Consider the following 25,535-nt stretch of genomic DNA (forward strand, 5'->3'; position numbering starts at 1 on the left):
GCAATGGCCTGGAATTCTTGTGTATATTTAGCCACCGGGCGTTTGCTTTGCCTCATCATTTTTATCTTTTTGCGGGCTTTGCGATCAGCCAGGGGGTCTTCAAATCGTCTTCTCAGAGATGGTTGAAGTCGTTGAGTTCTGGGGCATTGGAGTCATGCAAGTTCACCACCCAATCTGCAGCCGGTCCGTCCAGGGCAGATTGCACGATCCGGATGCGGGCTTTGTCGCTGGGGATGTCCCGCCCATATTCCTCCATGTAGCTGAGGACTTGGGTTAGGAAAAACCCCAAGCATGTTGGCTTCCCTTTGAATTTCACCTCCAATGGCGGACGTCTTGGAATGGATCGGTGCCTCCATTGTTGGTGGTAGTGTCTTCCGTCCAGATCGGCATCTGTGGTTCGGTAGGGGTGGGGACTACTGGATCAGCAGATGTCCCTGGGGCTGCAGGTTCCACTTCCCCCTCCGTGTCTCAGTTCCTTTGAAGTGTACTGAAGGAAGTGAGGGCCATAAAGCCCCTTTGTTCACCTCCCTCCCTTCATCGTATGACAGAATCCCGAGAAGGCAGAAATGGGATTTTTTTTTATAGTTGATAATTAGAGATGAAATATAATTGGATTCTGACAGAGGTTTTCATCTTTGGTTTTGTGTATTTTGGTAGAGATGTAGTGATCTTTTATATATAATGCAACTCCACCTCTTTTGTTGGGTGTTTCTTTTGAATATTTGTATCCTTCCATCAGTACATTCCAGTCATGAGTTTCAGTAATGGCAACTATATCATATTTGCCTTCTTGTAGTAATACAAGTTCACCCTGCTTGTTCCCTAAACTTTGTCTATAGGCATTGAAATCCTTTATGGGGCTTGACTATGTTTATCTCCTACTTTGTATCTGGGGTTTCCCATCCTCTCCATTACTCTCTACTTCACTGTCTTCTTCTTCTTCTTCTTCTTCTTCTTCTTCTTCTTCTTCTTCTTCTTCTTCTTCTTCTTCTTCTTCTTCTTCTTCTTCTTCTTCTTCTTCTTCTTCTTCTTCTTCTTCTTCTTCTTCTTCTTCTTCTTCTTCTTCTTCTTCGTCTTCTTCTTCTTCTTCTTCTTCTTCTTCTTCTTCTTCTTCTTCTTCTTCTTCTTCTTCTTCTTCCTCTTCCTCTTCCTCTTCCTCTTCCTCTTCCTCTTCCTCTTCCTCTTCCTCTTCTTCTTTCTTCTTCTTCTTCTTCTTCCTCCTCCTCCTCCTTCCTACCTCCTACCCTACTCTTACCCCTACCTCCTTATATGATTAGTTATCTAGTGGTTTTTGCTGGGAATCAGGCTCTTAATGTCTTGAAGATTGGCCCCCTCCCCCCCTCACGTACAGTTTAACACCCTTCTGTTCAGAGGGCTGGCAAGAAAGTGGCATGCATGTGGCTCTCACGCCGTCTAGTGGACATTTTGCATTTGTCCCTGGAAAAGCTGCTGCTGGAGCGAGGTGAAGCTGGAACCTCCTGGGGTCTGGGAGGGAACATTTGAGGTTGTGGGTTGTCTCATTACAACGGATATCGCTTTTTACTGGCCTGTGGAGTCTTTTTCCTGTATAAGCTGTGAGCTATTGGGAATAGAAAGGCATCAAAGTAGTAGTTTGATGAGCCAATTTGGTGTATGGTCAAGGTGCTGGCCTAGAAGCAGGAGATGGTGAGGTCTAGTTCCCTTTTAGGCATGGAAGCCACCTGGGAGATTTAGGGCCAGTGCCTCTTAACCCCCCCAACCCACCTCGCAAGGTTATTGCTATGGGGAAAATAGGAGGAGGAAGGAGCATTATGTATGTTTGACACTTGAGTTATTTAAAAAGTAGTAAATGCAGGATAAAAATGTAATAAATAATAAAATAATACCATGTTTCCCAGAAAATAAGACTGGGTCTTATGTTTTTTTGGACCAAAAGACCCATTAGAGCTTATTTTCAGCCCACTCGTGGTTGCAACGGGGCAGGAGAACACGCGTTGCACCACCGCCACAACGGGAGGCGAGGCAGGCGGGAGGGGTGGAGCTGCCCCACACTCCGCACCTGCAGCCAGGCCCCTGCCCGCTCAGTGACCTCCCCTCACCTGTTCAAGGACCCGGCTGCCCGCCTACATCTTCCCTTTCACTCCCCTGCCAAGCCGGACTGCCATGCTATGGAGGAAGAGTGGCGAAGGCTCAGTCGCCATACCTGGTCCCCCTCTGCCGTTTTGGAGCCAGGGGGAGTGATGGTGAAAGCCACATACACCGCTGGAGGGCCTTTCTTCTGTCCCCGCCCCCTCTAGCAGCCGCCTTCTCCTCCGCCTGCCACTTGGGTCCTGCAGTGCTGCGTTGTGCTGCCTGCTGCCCATTCGCCACCTATATTTTATGGTTTCAATGATGGCAGCTCTGGAGGCCGGTGGTAGGCTCTCTGCATCGTCCCTGGGCCTTTGCGGCTCTGCCCACACAGCCACGGGAGAGGTATATGAGGGCTGGCGGTGGGGGCGCTCCAAATATCGCGCTGCCGTGACTCCAGTTGCCAGCTGTCTCGTGGCTGTGCAGGCAGAGCTGCGAAGATGGCCAAAACCACCAGCCCAGAGATGATGCAGAGCCTACTGCCACTGCCCCATTGTAACCATGAGCAACCAGACGGTGGGATAGAGTGGGCGGGCAGCCGCAATAGGACAGGAGAGCAGATTTCCCCAGAAAATAAGCCCTAATGGGTCTTTTGGTCCCCCAAAAATATATATATAAGACCTGGTCTTATTTTCAGGGAAACATGGTAGAAGGCAACTTCAAACGTTATTCAGAAACCTTTAAAAAACATTTGTGTGAGCAGATTAGGTGTGTCCTAATTTACTTGAAAGGCTGGAGAACATCTTCCTAAAGGCAGAAACTAAAGAGATTTCGCTGCTTTCTTGGCAGCATTCCAAAAATGGCTCCCTTGGCCTTCTTCTGGAATGGGATTTTCTCGTGGTGTCCCATCCAAGCATGAACTACCATAACTTGTTATTAATGTTTTTTATTATTACTTAAATATGAGTCAGCAGTGAAAAAAACAAGGTTCTACATTTAGGCAAGAAAAACCAAATGCACAGGTATAGTATAGTGGGTACCTTGATCAATAGTAGTAACTGTGAGAGGGACCTCAGAGTCCTAGTGGACAATCACCTAAATATGAGCCAGCTGTGTGCTTCAGCTGCCAAAAAGGCCAATACAGTGCTAGGCTGCATTAACAGAGGGATAGAATCAAGATCACATGAAGTGTTAATACCACTTTACAATGCCTTGGTAAGGCCACACTTGGAATACTGCATCCAGTTTTGGTCACCGCGATGTAAAAATGATGTTGAGACTCTAGAAAGAATACAGAGAAGAGCAACAAAGATGATTAGGGGATTGGAGGCTAAAGGAACGGTTGCTGGAATTGGGTATGTCTAGTTTAATGAAGAGAAGGACGAGGGGGGACATGATAGCAGTGTTCCAGTATCTCAGGGGCTGCCACAAAGAAGAGGATGTCAAGCTATTTTCCAAGGCGCCTGAAGGCAGGATAAGAAGCAACGGGTGGAAACTAATCAAGGAGAGAAGCAACCTAGAACTGAGGAGAAAGTTCCCGACAGTTAGAACAATTACCCAGTGAAACAACCTGCCTCCAGAAGTGGTGAATGCGCCAACATTGGAAGTTTCTAAGACCGGACAGCCATTTGTCAGAAACGGTATAGGATTTCCTGCCTGAGCAGGGGGTGACCTCCAAAGTCCCTTCCAACTTATTCTTATTCTTACTACTATTCCTCCTCCTCCTCCTCCTCCTCTTATTTCTCTGCCTCGCTAGAACCTCCTGAGTCGGTGGCCAAATTCTTTCAGATAATTAGCTCAGCTTTTCAAGACCAGCCAAGATGGGCTCAAGGCCGCCACCTCCGTCCCGCGGCTCAGCGGCGCTCATGAAACAGTAAAGCCGGGCGGAAGGTCTCCGGCCTAGCCTCGCCGTCTCAGCCGCCCGCGCGACGGCAGCCAAAACAACCACAAGGGGAAGCCAGCTGTCCGCCACGTGCAGGACCCTTGAAAGGAACGCCCCCTGCCACCAGCAGCCAATCAGAGGCCAGGAGAGGCTCCGGGGCGCTTTTCTCTCTCTCCCTTCTGCTCGGGGCGGAACAAACCAATCGCTGGGAAACGACTCACTAGAAGCGACGAAGGAGGACCTCCTAACCAATAGCTGCGACTACAGAGCTGGGTGCGAAGACTGGCGTAAAAAGAAACCACTAGCAGCTACGCCGGGCGAGACAGGCAGCTAACGAGAAGACGTAATTCTGAAAGATGGGCGGAACAATCGGCTCGAAGGCGCCAAGCTTGAAAGTGTGGGTGAGTGACAGGGGAGAGGCGGAGGGGAGGAGGCGTGGCCACAGAGGAAAGAAAAGGGGCGTCTTCAGCGGAGGCCAGGGAGAAGCGGGAGTGGCCAATCGGGAGCGAGCGGCGCCCGGCTGAGAGGAGCGGAGCTGGCGGCGCGAGCGAGCCGGGGCGCAGCGGAGCCGAGGTGAGCGGCGCGAGCGCCCCCGTGACGTCACCGTGCCCGGCCGAGGGCGTCACGTCTCGTCGTTAGTTCATGAGGTCTCTCGCCTTGCTCGGTGCGCTCTGCGCTCGAGCCGGCCGGCTTCCGTCTTGGCGGGGAGAGCCCGGGACTCGTGTCGGCTGAGCGGGGAAGTCCTGGGCGCCGCGGGCCCAGGTGCTGCTCCGCCGGCGCCGGGTGGCTGGCCGGTGAGTGAGGAGGGAGCGGCGCCCCCTCATCCCGGGCCCCGCGTGGCCGGAGAGCGGAGCCGGGCGGGGCTGGGGCTGCCCGGGCCTCTCCCGGCCTCGCTTCCCGTCCCGAGCGCAGCTGAGTCCCCGGGCTGTGGGGAAGGCGGACCCGCCCGGACCATCCCAGGCCGCCTCGGAAGGCCACGGGGAGGAGGAGGCTCCCTTCGGCCCTGCGAGCGTCTGGCCGCGCCGGTCCTTGGGCCGAGGAAAGCGGCCGGGAGCCCCCCGCCGAGAGTCCCCCCCGGAGGGATGGGGGGCCCCTGGGGCGAGAGGAGGCGCTCGCTGCAGCCGGCTCTCCGTCTCCCAGGTCGGAGGGAGGGGGTCCCGTCCTCTCGGTCCCGCTTCCTGAGCCCCCCCGGGGTGTCCAGCCGCCTCGCCCCCCCCGCGCCTCTCCGACCTTGGCCTCTCTGCCCAGAGCCCCCCCCCGGGGCCGGGCTCCCTTCCGGGGCTCCCGGGGGGCAGCCTCGCCTGCCGCCCTGGAGAGGGGGATCATCTGGGGCCGGGGGCGTTTCTCCCAGCAATGTCAGCCCCGTTTCTGTTCCTCCGAGCTTGCGTTTCCTCTGATGCCCTCCGCACGTGCAGGCTGACGGAATAAGGGGGACCGCAGAGAGCTCTGGCCCCTCCTCTGGCAAGAAGCAGGCAGACGGGGGGCCCGGCGCCCCTCCGCCCCTCCGGGGCTCATCCCAATGGGTTGCGGGTCAAGCGGTCCAAAACCGAAAGCCGAAGCCGTCACCTGCGGACCTCCATTGTCCACTGGATGTCAGCGCTGGGATCTCGGGTGCCTCTTCTGCGTCCAGCTGGTGCATCTGGCCGTTTCCGTTCCATGTGTTGTTTAAGTCCGAATGGCCAATGAGCGCTGTTTTGCTAGCCTGTGCTGTAGGGAGTTGTTTAGTGGTTTAGTGCTGCACATTTTGGATGAGGGATTTTAAACTGATATTTCCTACTAACAAATCATTTTAACTGCCTTATCTTGTAAGATTTCAGCTGGTATTTATCAACTATAACTTTGTTGTGGTAGTATTTTCTAATGCCCACCTCACTGTTTAACTTGCTCTGTTTCAGTGATCCAACCTTTGTACCTTTCACTGATTTTTGCAGACTTCTTCTGTACACTATATTTAGACACGACACTGTCCCTCTCTTGGTGTTCTCTGTTCTCTGTTGGATTTTGCTTTCTGCCTTCCTTTAGCGGACAGATGTTTCACTTTGCTTTATTTCATCATATTTTTGTTTGCCTCATCTTAACGGCACCATGAATTTCATGCATGAGATCCTCAGGCACTCTATCAAAACTAATCTATTAAATCTTTACCTTTCCTGTGTAATCTAATCAAATATTGTTTTGGGGACTGGGGATATCTTATCATCTGAGCTGCAGGCAGTACCAGGTCCTGATGTTGTTGACTTAACAATTTCTCCATCGTTGTTGGTAGAGTATATTTGATATTATCTATCTGTTGATGTCCATGTGCAGAATCTTCTTTTAGCTTGTTGCAAGAAGATATTTTCAATAAATGTTGAATTTCCTTGGTATCAGCCGGCTTTCTGTGTTGTTTCAAACATCAAGGCCTGATTTTCCTGCTATTTCAGATCCTTTTATTTCCAATTGCTCTAATTAGGATGGTGGCTTTTGGGGATGCTGTTGCATTGACAAGGGGTTATGAGTTCTCCTCTTGGAGCAGAGAGGGGATCTTTTTTGACAGTTTGCACCTGGTTTTCCCTGCTGTGGGGCTTTGAGGTTCAGAACCTCCCCCCCCCCCCAGTCGCCACGGGACATTCCTTCGCAGACAGACTCCCTCAGGTCTCTGCCTGAAGCCTGTTAGCCAGAAGGCTTTTGAGAAGAGACTTCTCTTCCTGGCTCCCAAACTGGGGAGAAAATGGCACTTCCAGGGCAAGGTGGGAGGGTAAGTGCAGCTGAGTTTGGGTCCCCTCCAAGGACCCTCCAGTGCAGGGCAACACGGCTTCCTCCTGGCTCACTCAACAGGCTGAAGAATAACATGATCTTGCCCGTGCAGGAGTGTGCGGAGGGTGTGCCTGAAGGAGGGTGAGTGAAGCAAGTGTGGGCTTGTGGCTTGCTTCTTGAGGATTTTTACAAATAATGTAACAAACTTCTTCATGCTTTCTTTCTGATGGCTACGTTCCTGCCACCAAAAGACTTTCATTCCAAGAAGAGGTAGGTAGGTAACTGTTTCTCAACAGCACTGTGGATATTTCTTGTCTAATAATCTTACCTAACTGAAAATCTCCCGAAAAACTGTGGCCCTCGTTCTTTCCCTCCATTGCTGCAAAGTGCTAATTGTCCCTCTTGGACTTGAGTTTTGACAATTAACCAAAGAATGGGAGGCCTTTGCCAGAGTCTCAGCATCAAGAGGGTTTGCCACGGGAGAGTTTTCATTCTTTGCTAAGAAGAATTGGAAGCCCCATAGCCAACCAAGAAGGATGGGTCCTCCCCTCCTCCCCTCCCCCATCGTAGAGGCAACTTTTCTGAGAACCTCTCACTGAGCCTTATTCAGGAGCCCTCGGGTGGCCCCTCCCCTCAGTCTCTGGCTGCCAGCTTCTTGATTGCTTGCCAAGGATTTAGCCCTGGCTATTGAAAGAAGAGGACTTTGAAAGGGAGCATGTGATGCTTGTTGGAACAAGATTTGGGTGTGCGTGCGTGTGTAGGGGATCTTGGGGAAAGTGGTACCACAGTTCATCATTGTTTTAGGCAGGGGTCAAAGTTCGGCTCAGCTGGCTGATGGGTGTTTGAAGGAGGGGACCTGGAGGTGTTTTAGGCCAAGTTTGAAGTGAGACAAGGGTGAGGAAGGCAAACGTGGAGCCTGGCTGATCCAGCCGGACCTCATTGGGAACATGTAGATTGGACTGGCCGTAGCAGGAAGAGGCCTATTCTGACTTCTTCTGCATCCATCAATGGTGGCTCATAGTTTGCTTGCAGTTTAGCCTCTGGCTGGCTGGCTGGCTGGCTGCATTGGACTTGTTTGAACTGATGAGGCTGGTCTGAGAAGAGTTGTCTACTGGGACGGTGTATGATAATTCAAAGTAGCAGTTGGACAACTGGCCTCTGGAGTCCAAATGGGAAGAAGGGGAGCCATTGCCATTATGGGAAATGGGAGGCTGGGCCTGGCTTGACTCTGTGCCCTACAGAAAATTTTCCAGCAATGCAGTTTTGTTAATCAGGAGAAAATGATACGGGGAAACTCTTGAAACGGGATCTGTCTAGAACTGGAGCAGTAACTGGCTATGTAAGGTGTGCTCCCTGCCTCTCTGTCACCTTCTCTCGCCTTCTCCTTGTTTTTGTTGTCCAAAAAAACAGAAACCGAAACCAGCCGAGCACCCCACCCAGTGGCCCTCCAAGGTTTCATTCCAGGCGAGGGAGCTGATCTGGCTGCGCTAAGCCTTGCTTGCATCCCATGACAGACAACCCAGGGGGACTATTGTTCCCTTAATCTCCCAGATGCAGACCAGCTTCACACATGTTTGAGGGGAAAATATAGGTAAGATTGTAAAAATAAGTTTGCCTAGTATCCCACTTTGATTTGTCTGGCTGGCCTGGATCCTCTTTTTTCCTCTGGGAGGATAGGAGCATCATTTGCCCTTCTCCCATCCTCTGCTGCTCTGGTCACAGACAGGCAACCAACAAAACAGGCAGGGGAGCAGAGAAGGGGGGCTCCTGCTTAGCCAGGCCCCTAATGTCTGGGGGAAGAGACAAGGGCATTCCTAAGTGACTTCCTAGCAATTAGCTTTTTGCTAAGATACCTCCTTGGTGAGGTTATAAAAAAGACACAGACTTTAAAAAGAGTGCAGGAAAGAACAGCATAATTAGGGGCCTGGAGGTTAAAACAAAGAATAGTTGCTGTAATTGGGTATGCCTGGTCTAATGAAAAGAAGGCCCCGTTTGCCTCAGCTCAGTTGAAAGGTTCCAGGCCATCCACAATGGCTTCCTAGCTGCCACCCCCCCCCTTTTCTCGGTGGAATGGAGGGCGGGGGTCTGTCTTCAGTAATTAGTGGGCTGAGGCGACTTATCTCCTGCATTTCCTTCAGGAGCTTTTTTTAGAGAAGCTGCTGATGGTCCTGCAGAGACTCTGTACAGCTTGAAAAACAGGTGTTAGGTTTATGCTGCCCAAGAATGTGGAGATACTTGAGCCAATGGCTGTGTGTGTGTGTGTGTGTGTGTGTGTGTGTGTGTGTGTGTGTGTGAGGTCTCTGAGGAGCAGCTGTCTGCTATAGGCACCAGAGGAGGAGGAGAACCTGTCTGGGAGCTGCCAAGTTGGGAGTCTGAGGCACCATGGAGTCACAACTTTTATTTGAAAGCAGAATGTTTTGTGAGCTTAAGAGAGGGCCTGAGAACAGATTAACTGCTTGTGCTGTTAACAACTGTTTTGAAGTTTCAATTATTTTTAAAAGGGTGTTGTAGAAGAATCTTTAATTTGAAGGACAGCATTTAATACTGGTTTATTTTATTTATTTTGCATCCATGTCTCTCAATATCGACCTTATTTCTAGGTTGGGACCAGTCTGGATCAGTGGGATGTACAGAGTGGGGCGGGGTGGGGTTGGGCCTGACTGCCGGTGCTCTTGGGCAACGGTCCAGGTCCTCCTTTGCATCTCTGCTGAGCTGCTGGCAACAGGTCCCGGAGGGCCACTTCTGGAAAAGAAGGGGAGCCAAGTCTTGCTGGACAAGCTGCCTCCCCCCCCTCGCCCCCCCCCGGCCGTGGCTCTCTGTCCCTTATGGGCGCTGCTGCTGGCTCAGTTGGCTTTCTGGCCGTTTTCCTTTCCCACCTGCGGAGCGGAACTCTTCCTTCGTCCCCTCTGCGGCTGGGGAGGGGGTGGCTTCACAGGAAGTCCTCACGTTACAACCTTAATTGAGACCAGAATTTCTGTTATTAAACGGCAGTCCTTAAGTGAATCCAGCTTCCCCCATTGACTTTGCTTGCCTGTAGCTGGCCGGGAAGGTTGCAATGGGGATCCCACGACCCCAGGACGTCGCGATGTTTGTAAATACAGGCTGGTTGCCAAGCACCCAAATTTTGATCTGGTGACCACGATGCTGCTGTGTTGATTGTAAGTGTGAGGGCCAGTCATAAGTTACATTTTTAGTGCTTTTGTCACTTTGGTCACTAAATGAGTGGTTGTAAGCCAAGGACTACCTGTACCCATTTTTCTTTTTTCTGGACATTTTATACCATTTTGAGCCTCCTATGATGGATAGACAACCTTTCCATTTTGTAAGTAAATATGTACATAAATAAGGGCCCCTTTGGGTTTCTTTTGGGCAACGAACCCCCTCCTCCCTGAGTCCGGTCACGGAGAAGACGGGCAGAGGGGCTCACATCTTTGATTTGGCTGCGCAGCTGATAACCGAAACCTTGCAAGGGAGAAAGTTTGTTGGGAAGGAAGCTTAGGGCCAAGAGGAGCCTTTGTGTGCCTCCACTGATAAGAGGGAACACGGCAGTGTGTGTGTGTGTTTGTGTGTGTATGTATGTGTGTATGTGTTTAAGATTAGAAGGTGAGCTTGAACAGGTACCTGCTTGTGATATGAAGCAGAAAAAGTAGCCCTGCCCCCCCAGTCAGCGGCATCTCCTTCAAGCCCAGTTTGACTCCAGCTGAGCCACACGATCAGATCCATGTTTTTAGCAGCTGGTGCCGGTCATCTCCCTTGCTGTCTTCTGGGGGGGGGGTGATGGTCTTTTGAGCCCCCCCCTCAGTGCTTCAAAGACAGAATAAAGTGCCCGATGCTGCTTGGTCTCCAGGCCCACCCAGGTGTCCCCCCCCCAGTCCCTCTTGTTCTTGCCAGAAGTGCTGTAGGCCCTGCTGTCTCTTCTTGTGCCTTTTGGGGCTCCCATTCGCAGACTCCTAGAGTGGAGAGGGGCCACCTGGACCCTCAGGCCAATTAAACCATCCCAGGCAAATGGCCATCTGGTCTCTGTTTTGGGGCCACCTCCGGTCATAGCAAATGCAAGAACTGATCCGCAAGTGGTCCTGTGCTCTAGGGGGGCTGTGTGTGTGTGTAATTTCCTCCCTGTTGAAGAACTGAAGTCATTGACCAGCTCAGCCAACTGTGAACCTGGAATGTTTTACCATGGATGAAATGCAAAATGACCAGTGTGGATTCACAAAGAGAAGTTCTGAAGGTCATGCAGTAGCATTGTTCATGTGTGGGGCAAGCTTTGAAGAAGAGGGGAAAAGTGGGTTGGGAGGAAAGCAGTTTGCACTCTCCAGGTTTGGACCACGTGGCATTTTGTGCACGTTTTGACCCCCTCTCGCCCTCTGCCTGGTCAGCTGGTCAGGCGGAGCTTAAATGCGGGTGGACAGATGTAGGAGAGGACCCACCCAGGGGGCCTGATGTCCACTCTCTCCGGGAGGGGGGGGGGTTGGCTCCATTATAATCAGCCAGTAAGTTGGAATTGGACCTGTCAGTTGATGTGCTGCTCGTTGCCCGAAATGGGAACACTGGCACCTTGGCCCTTTTCAAGGAGGTTTGCCCTGGTTCCATTTGCCAACTTGCTTTTCAAGTTTCTTTGACTAAGGAAGGGAACCAATGTAGGTCATTGGTGACTCTCCTCCACCTCTCCCCCCCTCCCCGCATGCCTTTGTTTATTTAGCAGGTTTCTTTCTTCGCTTGCCTTCTGAAGGACATTTATTTGGTATGCAGAACATTTGCAGATTCTGGGTTGGCTCCCCTTTGGCCATCACCCAGTGCTCAGAACACAGGCTAAATAATTTCTGGGGGGATCATTTGCTTTGGGGGAGATGATGCTCTCTCCACACTGCATCCCTCTCTTAGCCCTCTGCATGGTCCCCTAGGAAATAAGGACAACAAAGGTCTCTTGAGCCCAAAGCCCCCACCTCACTCTGACAAGCTGGAGATGCTACTGTTGCTGGCCTTGGTCACAGCATTACAGTGTTGTGCCCAGGGGAGTCCTGACAGCGACCCCTGACTGTCCCCCCAGATAATTTAGGAAATAGTTAACTGATATTATTTTGAATCCTCTGCTCCGCGATGAGATGCTGCCGAAGATGATTGGGGCAGTGGGTCTTCCAAGCACTGGGATGAGTGTCAGCTTCTCTAAGCAGCACTCTCTCAAGCTGAAGAAAGAGCTGGAAACTTCATTTCCAGGCTTGTCCCCAGATGAATTGGGAGACAGGATTTGCCCCAGAGGGTGTGTGGCTGCTGGGAACTTTCAGAAGAGTTTTGAAGGAAGATGGCTGATGGATTGTTTCTGTCCCTCTACAGGCCACCTTCCTGCCTCTTTGAGACAGTTCATTTGGCTGCCTTGCAGAGAACCCCGGGGATCAGGTCCCTTTGCTGAGCGTGCCAGAGGAGGAACGTGTTCTGGAAGAAAGGTGGGTCCTTGGGGGCATTGCAGGGGAGGGGAGCGCTGGGCGACATCACAGGCAGGATGGAGGCACTGGTGCTAAGGCGTTCTGGCCCACCTGGCCCTCTTCCTGCTCTCAGGCATCAGGGGGTGCTTTGCAGCTGCTCTTCCATTAGAGAGTAGAGAGTAGAATGACAGTTAAAAGCTTTGGAATCAAGGGCTATTTTGTTCTCTTCCAAAACGTCCAATGTTGGCTCTCGTGTTTTCAACATGGGCAAGTCCTCGTGATATCCTAAGCCATGTTATAGCTCCAGTTGCCTTGCCCAAACTGACAATGGTAATACATGTGAAAACATGGCTTGTTTTAATTTCATTTATTTAAAGCATAAATCATTGTGTTGGCTGACCTTTGGGGGTACATCGGGGGGGGGGGAACCGTGGTTAATTTCCTGGCCGGTTTCAGGAGTAGCGGCCAGAAAGAGCCACTTCTACCTCAACAACTCCATCTGCTGCTTTGCCCCCTCCTTTCCTATCCTGGGCCCATTGGGCAATGGAAGTCTCCCAGCCAGGGTTAATGTTAAGCGCCCTGCTAGATCTTATCAGTGTTGTGCAGGGCCACCCACCACCTCCATGGCCTGACACAGCAGATCGCCCAGATGGCCCAGCAGGGTCATGGTGGCCACACCCTCTGTCTGTGCCCCGCAGCATCATCTGTACGCGATGGGGCGCGAGGGTGGAGTCTTCTCCCTGCTACCTGGCTGCCATGTCCTTGGCTGTGCTGCTCTGCACAGGCTGCATCCGGGGCAACTCTCCTCCGGGGGGGGGGGCTGCTAGTGAGGAGGGGGCCATGGGGGTGGCAGGGCTGGGGCGACGGCGTGCGTGCCCACAGAGAGGGCTCTGAGTGCCACCTCTGGCATCCATGCCATAGGTTCGCCACCACTGCTTTAGGATCCTCTCTAATAAATCAGAAGACCCCATTTTTAAAATCTAACTCTAGATTTCTTTTTATGCCAACCAGGCTTCCGTACCAATGCTTTTAGATCATCAGATAGATCTCCCTTCATTCTTTTACATGTTACTTGAACTAAAGGAGACCATCTAATTGTCAATTTTCTAGAGAAACTGGCCCATTTATAATCATTAAGTTGTCGCCCTGATGGCACAGATCCCTGTATTTGCTCTAATATCTTTGTCTTCCATTCGATCTGGTCTTCTTCTTCCTCAGGTTTCGTCTGGTTTAAGTAGTAAATCATGTCCAATTTTGTAGTTGTTGTTTGATTGTCTAACTCTAAGTTATTGATAGGCTGTACTTGTTGATCTTTAATGCCCTCCGTCTTGGTATTACTTTCTTTCGCTTCTGATGTTTTTTGAATTGTAGGTTCTTTAGTTGCAATCAGGGTTTGATGGTCTAAAATTTCAATGCATTGTACTTCTTGATTTTAAAGTCCTCTGTCTTGGTGTTAATTTCTTCCGCTTCTGTTGTTTTTTGAATTGTAAATTCCTTAGTTGCAATCAGGGTTTCACTTTGTAGATTTAAGCTGGTGCCTTTGTCTTTCAGTCTAGATTTAATTATCTCAGTAGCTTCAAGAATTTTTTCAAGTATAAGTTTACAGTTAGCCGAAATTTGTTGCTGGTCCTCCTCCATTCCTGGCATGGTTATAAATGATCCTTTAGTGAAGGCTATTTATTAAGCAAGAGTCAATAAGTATTCACCTCAAACAGTAAAAAGCAGTTTTATCGTCCAGCTGTTCTCTCAGGTTTTAATCTCTTTTAGATAATACCAAGGACAGATCTGGGCTATGAGCAGGCCTCTTTGTCAGGAATATTCATTTGCTGTACCAGCTTTCGCCACAAGATGTCCTCAATAGCATTTAAAATCTTTTTCAAATCCCAGGCTAGATTTTTATCTAATTTAAGTTCTTTTTCATCTTTTTTACAAGTAGATAGAATAGCAGGTCCCCGTGAGAGTAGGAACTTTTTGGGTCCCAAAATATCAAAAAGAAGCAAATCCAATTATTTAGTTGTTCTTTTTAGGGCTTTATTTCTCCTAAGTAGTCAGACGTCACTGTTTTAGAGGGTAGGGTGAAATCTTCCCCTTCCCTCTCTCCTCAGAGGGGGAAGAAATTTCAAGAGGCTTTTTACAGGAAAATAGTTGGGATACAAAGAAGGTAAGATCTCACCCAATTCTTCCGTGGTGCTTTCAAAAGTGCTTGTTAGTGATTTTGGCCTCGGCTGGTAGCGGCTTAGTGATGGGCCATGTTAATGGCCGATCTTTTCCCCGTCGGTCTGAACTGCCCTGGATCAATCGGGAGGGCTGCCGTCTTTCCGCAATCATTCAGAGGTCCTCTTCATGCTCGTCACCCCTCCAGGGTGACTTTTGACCCTTTTCAGGGTCCCCTGGAGGGAGAAAACTGGACGGCGGAGAGAGCAATGACCCTACACATCTGCCAGCGCCACAATTGCAAACCGGAAGCCGTCCAGTCTCTTCTTAAAAACCTCCAGTGATAGAGTGCCCACGATTTCTGGAGGCAAGCTGTTCCACTGGTTAATTGTCCTCACTGTCAGGAAGTTTCTCCTTAATTCCAGGTTGCTTCTCTCCTTGATCAGTTTCCAACTATTGTTTCTCATCCTGCTCTCTGGTGCTCTGGTGAACAACGTGACCCCACTCTTCCTTGTGACAGCCCCTCAGATACTGGAACACTGCTATCATGTCTCCCCTATTTCTTCTTTTCTTTAGACTAGCCCACAGGTCGGCAACCTGCGGTTCCGGAGCTGCATGCGGCTCTTTGAGCCTTCCCCTGTGGCTCCCAGCTTCCTCTGCCATTTGCAGAGAAAGACAGAGACAGGCACTTGCGCTTCCCTGCTTCTCTCTCTGTCTGTCTCTCTGTCTCTCTGTCTGTCTCTCTCTCTCTCTCTCTCTCTCTGTGTGTAAAAGACAGTGGACTCACGGTGTTCTCCCACAAGCTGAAAAGGGGTTCTCCCTTTGCTGCGTCTCTGCAGGAAGCAGGAAGGGCAGGAGAACGCTAGCTAGTCCAGCTATGCTGACTTAGGAATTCTGGGAGTTGAAGTCCACGAGTCATAAAAGAGCTGAGATTGCCTACCCTGAGCTTGTTGGAGAACAGCTTGAAGCCAGCTTGCCAGGTGAGCAGAAGATCGGAGAGAGGGGGGAGAGAGAAAGAGAAAGAAAGAGGGGGGGGAGGGAGAAAGAGAGAGAGGAAAGAGAGAGAAAGAGTGGGGGAAGAGGACTGGCAGACCAAGGGCAGAAAGAGAGAGAGGGAAGGAGAGAGAGAGAGAGAGAGAGAGAGAGAGAGAGAGAGAGAGAGAGAGAGAGAGAGAGAGAGAGACCCCTTTGATATCTAAAATGAAGATAACACTGCATATATCCTTTTTTACCTTTATTATAGGTGTGTGTGTGTGTGTGTGTCTGTGTGTGTGTGTGTGTGTGTGTGTATACAGTTCTCACTGAGAGAACCGAATGGCCCGCACCCCAGGACTCTTAGCAAGGAGAACTGGGCACAAGGGGGTGGGAGGATGGAAACAACTACCACCCAGAAGGGATGGGAGAGGACCCCACTCAGCCCCAGAATTAGCGATGGAGGAGTGAACAATAGCGCACGGAACAGAAACAGGAAAGGGCTGGGCGCTGACGCAAAGGGTATGCTTAGAGTGCAATTCGATCAGTGGGACCGGTGACGCGGTCCAGAAGCCGGATGCAGGCGCCTAGTGATCGTATATAAGCTTCTTCCCAACGACTGCTTTTAACCCTGACGATGTCAGAAGCTTCTGACGAAAGTTAGGTTTTATTAAATGTTTTTCTCATTTATTCTCCTGGTGATCGTTATTTATTTGCTTTACAATATGAATATTCCCAGGAGTCAAATTTTTACCCACATTTCTAACCATATATATATGCAGTATTATCTTCATTTTAGATGTCAAAAGGGTTTTGCGGTTCGCAGTGTTTTGTTTTCGGTGGGAAACAGGTCCAAGTGGCTCTGAGTGTTTTGGGTTGCCTACCCCTGGACTAGCCAAACCCGAGTCCCGCAGCCATTCTTCGTATGTTTTGGTCTCCAGATCTTTGATCATCTTAGTTGCGCTCCTCTCATTTTTTTCAAAGCTCTCAACATCTTTTTTGTGACATGGTGACCAAAATTGGCTGCAGTATTCCAGGTATGGCCTCACTAGGGTTTTATAAAGCGGTACTAATACTTTGCATGATCTTGATTCTATGCCTATGTTTATACAAGCCAGGATTGTATTAGCTTTTTTGGTTGCTGCTGCTGCACATTGCTGGCTCACGGTCAAGTAATCATCCACTAGGACTCCAAGGTCCCTCTCACAATTGCTCTTTTTAAGCCAGGTCTCACCCAATCTTACTTGTACTTTTGATTTTTTCTGCCTAAATGTAAAACTTTGCTTTTCTCCACATTTAGAATAAATGTAAGTAATAACCCTGAAGCAAATCAATAAGAAAAGAAAGTAAAAAATCAGTAATACTGCACCACACTCGGTATGCCAGACAATAAAAAAGCTTTCTTTTTCAGAAGGAGCAGTGGTTGCTTTCCAACTTCTGTGGCCTAGTGGAAGGACCACGATTTGATGGCCTTCTGAAGGTGAAGAGGGATGATCTGGGGCAAACTATTGGGGGGGCGGGGTTCCTGAAAAGATTCCCTTCCAGAATCCCTGCAGATAGTAGTCCTTGACAGAAGGGGCGTGGAGAGAGCCCACCCTGCTGGATCTTATCAGGCAGGCCAATGTTGGTGGGAGAAGGTTGTACAGTCTGATTTTGTTTTTAAGCCAGAGAGCATTTAGCTGATGTAGTTTGGCAACTTCTCCCCCTCCAGCTCTATCTCCTCTTCCAATTTCCTGGTTTACCAGGGTGAGAGAGGGATCTAAGCCTCTCGGCTCAACTCTGATGAGAGTTGACCAATCACTTTACGTAGTGCTTTCTTCTAAGCAAATTGGTTCCAGTCCCTTGCAGAGCCAGTTCTTCAAGTCCCTGCAGGAATTATGCCCTCCTGGTTGTGTCTTTTTTCCCCTTCTTACCACATTCATGGCTCATTTATGTTTATCTCGTTTGGGGCTTCCCCATTATTGTTACTCAGTTGAACGATGAGGCAAGCCTTTTAATATTTTGTGGCTGCCTGTGTTTACTTGGGCTCAGATGCTAAGCAGGTACAGGTTGGTTAGTTAGTTCAGGTTGGTTAGACAGGAAGAGACTAAATGTTGTCCTTGTCTTCCAGAGAGGAAAGGGAGAGGCCTCACCCTGACCCCTTTTCTGCTCAGGGTCTTCTGCACACGATTTGGATAGGAATGCATCAAGTAGTCCACAAGAGCCAGAATGAGTTTGTCACGAACAAGTCTTGAAAGATTAACCTTGGGAATACCATGGACTTAATGTACCAGGAAAACATTCAACAAAGTTCTTCTTTAATAAAATGCTAATATTCAGGCGAGATGATGCTACTGTTAGATGGGCTCACTGTTGGTTGAATGGTGGTCATTAAAGGCTCTGCTTCAGCTTTAAAAGTAGGATAGTGTGGCGGGCCAGAGGGCTGCATCTTAGGCCCCGTCCTTTCAACATGTTCTTTCATGCTCTTTTAGGCAGTCCTAACAAAGCAGAATCCAGGTCACAGTAATTACTTGTTCCTTTGTCTGGGACATTGACCAGCCGGAGTGAGCGCAGAGATGGGTTTCCAGAACATGAAGAAGCTAGGTCCCCTGAGAAGCAGGAAAGGAACTGTCTTCAGAAGGCTTGAGGGGAGATACGATGGCAGCCTGCCATCGAGGTCCTGAGGGCTTCTTGTAGAGAGGAGGGGGTGAATGTATTCTCCGTTGATTCTGTTGATCCAGAGGGCAGGGCCGAATCTGCAGGGAAGGAGATTTGGGTGAGATGTTAGGAGAAATTTCCTGAGCTGCCAATCAGTAAAATAAGCTGCCATGTGAGGTATTGTGCTGTCTTCACCAGAGGTCTTCTGAGGCTTGATACCCATAATGCTTTCACAACTCCTGAGTTGAGCAAGAGGTTGGACTCTGTAACCTTTGAAGTCACTTCGAATTTTATCATTCTACTTGTTTGTGTCCTTAGGATGAAAAAGAAATCAAATCTTTGTGTGACCCACCTTAGAATGCTTGAAAAGGGCTCTCTTCATCTTATCTTGGTTATCTTTCCTGAAGACTAAGTTCTCTTTTTTCTCTCCTGATCATTCTTGTTTTTCTCCTCTAAAACCATCTGAAGTTTCTCTGAACCTAAATAACAGTATGATAACCTAAACTGGGCAAATAGGAATCTAATGAGATGATGATGAATGAAAGTTTTGTATTTGGGGAGTTACTTCAGCTTGTTCTCATTTATCATTCTAACTTGGCCTTTTCCTACACGCCAATTCCCTTTCCCCAGACCTGTACATTTGACTTCTTTTCCTAAATGAAACATTTTGTATTATTTCCATTAATCCCATTTCAGTTTGATGAGGAACCATTCCATAGTTTTAAAGCCAGCCATGGATCTCGGTCTGTTTATGACCTGGGGAAGAGCTTCCCATTTGACACCAGACAGATCTGTAGCTTTCGATTTTCCTTCTCCCCCACTTTTGAAGAGGAGAACAAAGTTTGCTCTTCTTTGATCCATTCTTTGTGATTTCTCAAAGGTGCTTCAGCAAGATTATTGACAAATTCCTTTGCTATCTTGGAATGCAATGCATTTAACTCTGCCTTTTTAAACTTGAAGGAGAGTTTTATGTTCCTTGACCAAGCCTAAATCCCATGCCTTCGTCCTGCTCTTTGCGGAAGGAGCTTGGTGGAACAGGTTTCCTCTTTCCTGGAGGCACCGGGGCTGAATCCGGCATGGAGGGATTCTGCCTTTTCTTTTAGCAGCAGATGCTATTGCTTGGATTTTGGCTTAATCTGGGGAAGCCCTGTAGCTGGGACCCCTTCCCCAGTTCAGCCCATTTCAGGCTCTCCCACACCTGCTTTCCCTCTTGAGATGGTCCCTCTCGGTTGGACAGCCACAGAGCTGGGGGTGACTTTCATTTTCCCCTCACTGGAATAGTTGTACCAATTGTGCCATTATGAACATTCCCCGTTTTGAGTTCCTTTTCCCAGTAGTTCTCCTGCCTTGGACCCCTACCTACCAAAACTTGGATTTAAAAAAAAAATTCTGCTTTCTTGAGGTCTGGGGACTGTTCCTGCCATGTACGCGCAATCGGCCATGTCCCCATTTCAGGGATTCTGAGTGATTTGGGCAGGTGAACCACAAGCTCTTACTGTCCTTGGTGCTCTCTGAGGCATCTGTGGACCCTCTCCCACTGTGGAAACCTTGCCGTCTTTCCTCTGGCAGTTTCATCTAGGTAGAGTTCCTAAGTGGAGGCTCCTCCTCTTCAGATTCCCCGTCCCCACCTCTTAGTCACACCAAGGCCACTTGAGAGGTTGGCGGCTTTTCTTGCAATGGAAAGAAAAGATGAGGGAAAATATGGGCTTCCAGACGGACTCTGACTTCTGTGCCTTCCGCTCTCTGGGGGGCTGGCAAGCTGCCAACTGGCAAGGTGGGGGCTCAGCAGTGGGAATGTTCCCCCTTATCACAAAGCTGGTATGGATTAGAAGGAGAAGGACAAACCCTCTTGGGCCCTTTGTTTCCCTTAAAGGCCAAAAATCATCGCTTGCTCCAAAGTCCCCACCATGTCTACCGAGTCTTCCCCTCTGGCTGTATGAAAGGTAGCTTGATCCTCTTGTGTCTGTCTTCATCCTCGGGGCAGGGGGAGAAAGTTGTGAAACGAGGCAGAATTTTCCTGGAAAGGTTGGCTGAGCTGGACTCCCAACAAATGTGAGGAACCGAAATCTCCCACCATTTCAGCTCCAGGCCCCTTTGAAAGCTGCTTTTGAAGTCATCGTCCACCTCTTCTTGGTTGGGTGGTCCAACACAGGGCTGCTTCTTTCACCTAAGGTAACACCTTAATTAAACCTGTGATCTGTTTAATCCACACAGTTTTCTCCCTTTATATTCCGCCAGTTCCTTTTGAACAAAACATATTTTTCAATTGCTGGTTTTGTTTATTTATTCAATTTCTATAGCTGCCCATCTTAGTCAATGGCTCTGGGCAGCTTACAATTCAAAAAACATATTAACAATTAAACACTAAAACATTTTAAAGCAATAAAAACATCCAAAAAATCAGGCAGAGCAGCTGAGATACTTGGCCAGTTAGCAACAGCATTGCAGTCCTAACTATCAGAGTGGCTGCCCACGTATGGGATGAGCAGCTGAGGTGAGATGGGCTCCTACCCTCCTGACCTTTCCGAAGAGCCTCAAGGCCTGGCTCTGCCAGATGCCTTGGGGACCCAATAGGGGAGCTTCACACTGCAGGGGGTTGATTAATTAAAATTCAACTCCCCCTCCCTCCTCCCCCAGTGTGTCTGACCACCCTCTTTGCCATCTTGTGTCCATAATTTTATCTCTTAAATGTTTTTATTTGCTGTGTTTTTTGCAATTGATGATTTTAATGTCTTTCAGTGTTTTTATGCTGTAACCTGCCCAGAGTCATTGGATACGAGATGGGCAGCAAATATATTTTATGAATGAATGAATGAATGAATGAATGAATGAATGAATGAGCAAATGAGCAAATGAATAGACCCCTGGGCAGTTTCAGGGGAGCTTGGATAGTTTGGCAGAATTTTTTTGTGTGACATGTTCCTAACTCTCCGCAAGGAGGTTACATAACCAGCCTTGGCTCTGTTTGGAAAGGCGGAGCTAAGGCAGGATGCACAGCTGCCCTCCCGGGTAGACCTTTCTGCAGGCCTCGGGAGGAGGGGCCAGGAGAAGGGCCCAGGCTGGGCCCCTGCGGGACAGGCGCTTGCTGCTTGGAAGACCTTCTCCAGGGCGCCTTCTCCAGTCGGCACAGGTCCAGGAGCCAGTCCTTCTTTCAGTTATACTGCTGTCGTTGGAGATGGTGGCCATGGACTTCAGTCTTCCTCCTTATCAGAAAAGCTACTTTTCAGTTTATGCAAATAATTGCAAAATATCTCCTGGGATTACTGGGTGAGACGTCAATTCGTTCTTCTCTTTTGCTCGTACGCCAGAAGCCCAGATTAGCTACTGTCCATAATGTCCCCCTCAGCCTGAGATTAGGAAGCTGGTGGCAACTCAGAGCCCCAGGTGGCACCCCCTTGCCCCCCCAGAACTGTAGAGCTCCAGCAGTGGTTTGTTATTCCGCTCTGGTGTGTTGCCCCTTTTGACCCCCAGAGGCAATTCCGCTCTTGAGATGGAGGAACAGCAGCCCAAAAGGAAAGAATGTTTTCTTTAAAATGCTGCGTGTCCTCATGCCTTTGCTTTGGAAATTTCCCTTGGCGCACTCCCATCTCTAGATATTCATCTGCATCCTGCAGAAAAGCCGCTTGTAGACAAGGAGGATGCTGGTACGAGAGCAGCTGATGAGTGCTTTTTGCAGCCCCTGGCAGTTCTGCTTTGGAGATTTTGGCCTCTGGCAAACAGGATTCTCCAGACTGGACAGAGAAGGGAGAGAACTGCCCTCTGTTTGTTTACGTCACTCTCCTTTAATTTTTGTGGCCCACAGTCTGCCAGTGTAACTAACTCTGGCTGGTAAACAAAAGATAAGGCGTAATACACGATATATTAAAAGCACCAAAATGAGGCTGCTGTAAATACACTGTCTGGTGGCAACCAGTCACATGGCCTTCGCTCTGTGGGCCTCGTCTCTTGAGTGTCCCCATCGGCTGCCTGGTAAAAAACCTCCAGGCCAGTGACGCCAGCTGGCTCATTCCCAAGGCTGAGCTAGTCGGTCCCCCTCTGCTGCTTGGGCATTTTTCCCTTTGGTGGGTGAATTTCCTGGCGGCTGAAGTGGGCATCCTCTTGAGAGGAACAAAAGCAGCACAGCCAGGGGCTCTTCCTGGGTTCCAAGAGCAGGACAATATCCATCTCCCCCAACAAAAGTAGCCTTCTTCTGCCCCTCTTCCATCATAACAGGCTCAACTTTGCCCTCCTGAAACGGCTGGTAAGCCAACTTCCATGGCATCTCCGTTTCGGAGGGCAGGGAGGAGGAACCTTGAAGGGGGGGCATTTATTAGCGAGCACGGCATTACGTGTCTCTGCGGGAGGGGGGATGACAGGTGATATCTGGGGTGGAGCAGGGAGGCCTCTGGTTGCTGAGGCTGCTGGACAGGTGAACTGCTGAGGGGCTGCCGTTTTGGGATTTCCTTTGCTACTGAGACGGCTCCAAGCCCATATCTGAAGGGAGGCTGACCCCCTTCCTGGAAGTGCAGACTTGCACTTCTGGTGTCTCCTGCCTCCCTCCAGAGGCTGCTGTGCCCTGCAGTGCATCAGAGGTGGCTGATTTGGGAACATGCTGCTCTGCCCTCCTCCCATCCTGGTGGTTATGGCAAAGAGACCCAAAGGCAAGTGCCAGAGCCTACAAAGTGTTGGGCCAGTGGGAGTGTGTGTGCGTCTGTGCGTCTGTGCGCGTGCGCATAAGAAGGAAAGTCTTTCCTGCAAGCAAGGCTTTAGCCAAGCCGAACGAATGTTCCAAGAGCTGAAAGCTCTTTGCCCGTCTGGCTTCCCTCTCTGTCCAAGGGAAACTTTGTGAACGGATCCTGCCTGTCTTTGGCAGCAATGGCACAAGATGGCCATTGGCCGTGGCTTGGTGATAAAGGCTCTGCCGATACAATATACGGTGGGGAACATGGGAGGGAGGAGTCTTAGATACGTTGGCAGCCTTGAATTGTTTGCAGAAACAATAAAGGCAGGATACAAAGAAGCAGAAACACAGGGAAACCCTGAGCTGAGCAAATTCTTTGAGCAAAGGTTTCTAGAGGCTCCCTGCCCCTCTGTGGCTTTGATCAAAAGATAAACTGACGACAAAAGGAATGAGTGATGTGGGCTGCATGTATATTTTTGACACTGAAATTGGTTCAGGCTGTTCAGGCTCCATAAAACATCTCCTGAAATAATCTAGAAACCCAGAAGGAGGGAATGCTGGAGCACCCCATCCTTTCCTCCCAAATATTCCTCCCGGATGTAGCAGGGGACGCCAGTGGTCGCAAACAGCAGAGGTTGATCCCCCTCCTCTCCCTTTCTGCCCAGTGTTGGCCAGATCTTGCCGCTTGGCAGATAACCAAGGGTGTCGCCCCCTTGGGGATCCAGAGCTGGTACGGGGCAGGGCCAGCCAAGAAGAGTGCCTGCTGCTGGGGCAGAGAATTTGGGAAGGCCGCCCTGGCCTCTGCTGCTCCCCAAAGTGACTGAGGTCTCAGTACCGCTTCTTTTTCCTCCAGGAGAACATCCGGAAGATTTGGACGGCTTGCACCAAAGTGTTTCCTGTCTATAAGTTTTGGCATTTAGGTGGCTGTTCTGAAAGGCCTCTGGAGCATTCCAGCCCCTTGGCTGCCTGGTTTTCAGAAGGGGCTGCTAGTGAGGGTCCAGGGGCTGGGCAGGCTTCGTCTGGTTCCCTCAATGCTTTCCGGTATAGCCTCTCTTACTCTTGCTTGCAGTTCTGTGGATTGGGCTTGGGGGAAACAGGCAGCTTCCCCTTCCCCTAGGAGTCACACAGGGCAGTGAGGCTGGCCACAGAGGCCTGTGGTGGAGCACAGAAGACATCTTGCGGGGACTCAGGTGGGATTGACAGGCGCATCTCTGGAAGCCTCTTTCCAGGGAAAAATGAGCTCCCGGCCCCTGGGCGCTCCCGGGCATGAGCACCCTGGGTTACCTAAAACGCCCCCCTCAGGAACTGCAGGGCTTTCGTGGTGAAATTCCTTTTAGGGACAGCGGTAATGTTCCTCTGGGAGAGGAAATGCTCCCCTAATGTTTTTCTGAGGTCTGATTAATCCAGTTCCTTTTCGCACAGAGCTGGGCACTGCTGGCAGATCACAGCATGTGTTCGATTGCCAGGCCTTCTGTCTCTGCATCACAGGCCGTGCCTTGAAAAGCAGTCAGGGGCCAGGCCTGTGCCCAAGGATGCGTTCCTTCCCAACGGGAGGCTGCCGCTTCCAGGTCTTCACCGCAAGGAGGCCTCTCCTGGCCTCGCCTTTTGCTTTCTCTTGCTGTCCCTGCAGGTTGGGAAGGGCCCAAACAGCTGGCGGGGGAGGATCTATTGTCTCAGAATCAGTGGTGCCCCACGTGCCACAAGAGGGCAGTGGAGAGCCAGACTAGAGTCCCGATGTAGAAATGGCTTCTGAAGCCTGTACCTACCTGGGCAGGAATAAAGGTTTTGAATTTACTGCAGTATTATTTCTTACACGTTTGTAGGGAATAAGATGGTTTTCTTCCTGGCCAGGCATAGCAGGGAATTTAAAAGTCAGAAAACGTTGAAGAGGTCTTTGATCAAGCATGCTTGATATCACACCATTGTCTTTCTGGCTTCCTTCAAGACCTATTATTTTCTTTTTTTCAAAGGTATTGTTCATTTGGAGCAAGTTCATAAAGGAAGTTCTAGCTTCCCTGAGGCAAAGCTTTTCTTGCACAATATTTATAGGGTTCTGGGTTGACATAAAAATTGTCAAGTACAAATCTTTGGCAGATTGTGGGAATGCTGCAGCCATAATATATTTTGTCTTCAAAATAGTATTTGACAAAGCAGATCACTGGCTAAAAGGTTATACCCTCCCAGTACTACCCTAATCTGAACCCCAATTTTAATTTCCATTTATCTTGGGATTTTCAGTTTTTAATCAAAAAGAACAAATCCTGAAAAGAAAGATAATTGTACAGAAAAGTTTCATTAAAGGATTACCATCTTTCTCAAAATCTCAAAGCTTAAAGCATGCCTGCTGCACACTGCTGGCTCATGGTCAAGTGACCGTCCCCTAGGACTCCAAGGTCCCTCTCAAAGTTACTGCCTCCAAGCCAGGTCTCGCCCAATCTGAATTTGTGCCTTTGGTTTTTCCTGCCTAAGTGTAAGACTTTGCTTTTCTCCAGACTGAAACTCATTTTGTTGGATAGGGCCCATTAGTTGAGTTTGTCAAGATGTTTTTGGATCCTGAGTTTGTCTTCTGGGGTGTTGATTGCTCCTGCCAGTTTAGTGTCAAATCTGCAAATTTCATGAGTTCCCCTTCAATTCCCTCGTCTAAGTCGTTTATGAAGATATTGAAGAGTGCTGGGCCTAAGACGGAACCTTGTGGTACCCCACTGCTTACTTCTCTCCATGTGAATGTAGTGCCATTGAGGACTACTCGTTGAGTACGGATTGCCAGCCAGCTACAGATCCATCTGGTGGTGATGTTGTCTGTTCCATCTTTTTCTAGCTCACCAAGGAGTAGGTTGTCAAATGCCTGACTGAAATCTAGGTGTACTATGTCCACTGCATTTCTCTGGTCTACTAGTTTAGTCTACTAGTTTAAAGTAAAAACATTACTTTTTAAATTTCAAATACATTACTAAAATGTATTTGAAATGCTCATGTCAAGACTACTTACTGGTATGTGTATATATTTCTATATCTATATCTATATCTG

General features: G+C 49.4%; 1 protein-coding gene across 6 annotated transcripts in view; it reads left to right on the forward strand.

The window, feature by feature from the left end:
* The first annotated feature begins 4,187 nt into the window (after positions 1–4,187).
* The window catches only part of PC (pyruvate carboxylase), a 129,091-nt gene continuing 107,743 nt past the window's right edge, over positions 4,188–25,535 (forward strand). Inside the window, exons 1-3 of one of the 6 annotated variants that reach the window (XM_039319001.1) lie at positions 4,529–4,722; positions 8,075–8,255; positions 11,996–12,105. The gene's annotated coding sequence lies outside the window, so the exon portion shown is untranslated. Of the gene's footprint in view, positions 4,330–4,379; positions 4,502–4,528; positions 4,723–7,498; positions 8,256–11,995; positions 12,106–25,535 lie in introns of those variants that run through there. The other 5 variants (XM_039319002.1, XM_039318998.1, XM_039318999.1 and 2 more) reach the window with 5 other exon arrangements.

This window comes from Crotalus tigris, unplaced genomic scaffold (assembly GCF_016545835.1).
Source record: "Crotalus tigris isolate CLP2741 ecotype Arizona unplaced genomic scaffold, ASM1654583v1 scf7180000021817.203328, whole genome shotgun sequence".
Taxonomy (NCBI): Eukaryota; Metazoa; Chordata; class Lepidosauria; order Squamata; family Viperidae; genus Crotalus; species Crotalus tigris.